At 51.3% G+C, this 3186-nt stretch overlaps 1 long non-coding RNA gene across 1 annotated transcript; it reads left to right on the top strand.

The window, feature by feature from the left end:
- The first annotated feature begins 1154 nt into the window (after positions 1 to 1154).
- Positions 1155 to 2818, top strand: LOC140711356 (uncharacterized). Its single transcript, XR_012092534.1, has 2 exons — positions 1155 to 1875; positions 2466 to 2818. It is a non-coding gene; the product is annotated as an uncharacterized lncRNA (long non-coding RNA).
- The last annotated feature ends 368 nt before the right edge of the window (positions 2819 to 3186 follow it).

Raw genomic sequence — 3186 nt, 5'->3', positions numbered from 1 at the left:
AGCGGCACCATGCCCGGCTCCTCTTTTAATTTGTAGTAGACACGGGGTTTCGCCCTGTTTCACTGCCTTTCACTGTAGAGTCTCGATAAGAGCCACACCTCGTTCTGTGCCACAGAATGACTTCTTTATCATGCCGACTCTGGAAAGCCCGGCCCCTTGTGATCCATTTCAAACCGAGAGTCACCTCATGTTTGGAAAGCGGATCCGCTCCCAAGTTCGGTGGAGGGATGTGACATATGTAGGACGAGGGACTCTCTTTCTTCTGAGTCGGTCTGCACGGTGGGGCCTAGGGCTGGAGCTCTCTCTGTGCGGACCGCTGGCTCCCTCTGCCTGGGGTTCCATCGGCCCCACCCTAGAACGAGGGCCTTGGCAGACTCTGGCCCTTCCTGGCCCTTAAGTCGCTGTCAGAAACCCCATCTCGCGCTCGGATGTCCTGAATGACTGTGGCTTGCGCCTCTCTGGAAACATTTGAAATCTATCCTCTACGCGTGGCCACCTAAAACCACAGGAGCTTGGGACACACGGCCGCCATCCACCTCACTGGTTTTGGGAGAGAATGCTGAAAGTCTCTTGCCGACTCTCTCTCTCTTGACTTGAGTTCTTCACGGGCGTCTGGTTAAGACGCAGTGAGACCAGATGTGTGAACTCAGGCCGGGTGCTGGTGGCTCACGCCTGTAACCCCAACACTTTGGGAGGCCGAGGCCATCCATAGGATCCCTTAGAGGAATCCCCTAACCCCGGGGAAGTTGAGGCTGCAGTGAGCCATAATGGTGTCAGTGCACTCCAGCCTGGGCGAAAGACAGAGCGAGACCCTGTCACAGACAGACAGACAGACAGACAGACAGACAGACACGCAGGCAGGCAGGCAGGCAGGCAGGCAGGTAGACAGCAGCTGTATTATGTTCTTCTCAGGGTGGGAAGCAAAAATAACAGCAGACAGCACTTAACGTTTCTGTTGTTGTTCTTGTTTTGGACGGAGTTTTCACTCTTGTTGCCCACGCTGGAGTGCAATGGCCACCATCTCGAGGGATCCGCCTGCCCTCGGCCTCCCAAAGTGCGGGGATGACAGGCGTGAGCGTACCGCACCCGGCTCCCCCCCCCCCCCCCCCATCCGCCCCCCAACCACCACCGCTTGTCTTCCGGACAGTTTTACGGCACAGTGTTTGGTTGGCCTGCTTACATTCATTCTACATAGAAATTTAGGATGTCAGCTTCTGGCCTCATGGACTCCGAGCTGAGGAGTCCCCTGGTCTGTCTATCACAGGACCGTACACGTAAGGAGTAGAAAAACCGCAACGTTCAAAATCAGTAATTTTGTGATACAGAAATACACGGATTCACCCAAAACACGGAAACTTTTACAAATTGTCTTTGTTAGTCCTGATGTCTGTGTCAGTGATTCTTTTAGGTTTGGACCTTGACCGAGAGAATTTCCAGTCGGTCTCTCGTCTCTCGTCTCTCGTCTCCGGACGGACAGAAGTTCCAGATGATCCGATGGGTGGGGGGGGTCTTAGGCTGTGTGCCCCCAGGGGCCCTGGTCGATGAGTTGTGGGGATCGCCTGGGAGGGCGCGGTGACCCACTGTGCTGTGGGGGCCTCCATCCTTCCGCCTCCCGCCTCCCCCTCCAGGCGATCCCAATTCATTCCAGGCTGACAGTCTCATTGGCAGACGTCGGGCATCACCTAGCGGCCACTGTTACTCTGAAAATGGAGGCCTCAACAGAGGAAGGAAGCTCAGGCCGCCTGCGCACAGCCTGGGGCAACTGTGTCTTCTCCACCGCCCCCGCCCCCACCTCCAAGCTCCCCCCTTCTTGGTTGCCTAGGAAATGGCCACTTTGACGACTGGGCCGGAGTGACCTTTGATCAGGCAGCATAAGTAAGTAAATCAATCAATCAATCAATACATAAATGTAAATACAATACAATTTATGTATTGTATTATGTACAATAAAGTAGTACGGGCGTGGTGGCTCACGCCTGTCCTCCCAGCACTTTGGGAGGCCGAGGCGGGCAGATCACCTGAGGTCGGCAGTTCGAGACCAGCCTGACCCACATGGAGAAACCCCGTCTCTACTGAAAATACCAAATTAGCGGGGCGCAGTGGCACATGCCTGTAATCCCAGCTACTCGGGAAGGGAAACTGAGGCAGGAGAATTGCTTGAACCTGGGAGGCGGAGATCGCAGTGAGGCGAGATGGCGCCATTGCGCTCCAGTCTGAGCAACAGGCGCGAAACTGCGTCTCAAAAAAAAAGCAAAAAACAAAAAAGCAAACCAAAACACAAACAAACTAACAAACACACAAAAAAACACCATTCTCTGTGAAACTGCTTTGTAGTGTGTGTATTCGTCTCACAGAGTTAAACCTTTCTTTTGAATCAGCAGGTTGGAAGGATTTTTTTGTAGAATCTGTCTATGTACATTTAGGAGACCCTTGTGTCGTATGGTGAAAAAATCTTATGTTTTCAGATAAAAACGAGAGAGAAGGTCTTCATGAAACAGCTTTCTGTTGTGTGGATTCCTCATACAGAGTTAAAACTGCCTTTGGATTCAGCAGTTTGGAAGCAGCATGGACATTTGGGAGCCCATTGGGGCCTATTGTGAGAAAGCGAACATCCCCACCCCAGAAATAATAAAGCAGCTCTCTATGATACTGCTTTGTGATGTGTGGATTCATGCCACAGAATTACAACAAATTTTTGATTTAGGAGGTTTGAAGCAGTCTTTCTGTAGAATCCGCGAATATACCTTTGGGAGCCCATTGAGGCCTACTGTGAAAAACCGAATATCCCCAAATGAAAACTAGAAAGAAGCTGTCTCTGAAACTGCTTTGTGGTGTGTGGATTCATCTCACAGAGTGAAACCTTTCTTTTGATATACCAGGTTGGAAGCGCCCCTTTTGTAGAATCTACAAAAGGGCATTTGGGAGCTGTTTGAGGCCTAGGGTGAAAAACAGAAAATCGGTAGATAAAAACTAACAAGAAGCTATCTGCAAAACTGCTTTGCGATGTGTAGATTCCTCTGACAGAGTTACATCTTTCTGTTGATTCAGCAGATTGGAAGCATTTTGGGGTGTGTGTGTGTGTGTGTGTGTGTGTGTGTGTGTGTGTGTGTGTGTTTTGACAGAGTCTCACTCTGTCCCCCAGGCTGGAGTGCAGTGACACCATCTCGGCTCGCTGCAACCTCTGCC

The sequence above is a fragment of the Chlorocebus sabaeus genome, unplaced genomic scaffold (genome assembly GCF_047675955.1).
Source record: "Chlorocebus sabaeus isolate Y175 unplaced genomic scaffold, mChlSab1.0.hap1 unalloc_scaffold_717, whole genome shotgun sequence".
In the NCBI taxonomy this organism is placed as follows: Eukaryota; Metazoa; Chordata; class Mammalia; order Primates; family Cercopithecidae; genus Chlorocebus; species Chlorocebus sabaeus.
This window is presented reverse-complemented; position numbering and strand designations above follow the sequence as displayed.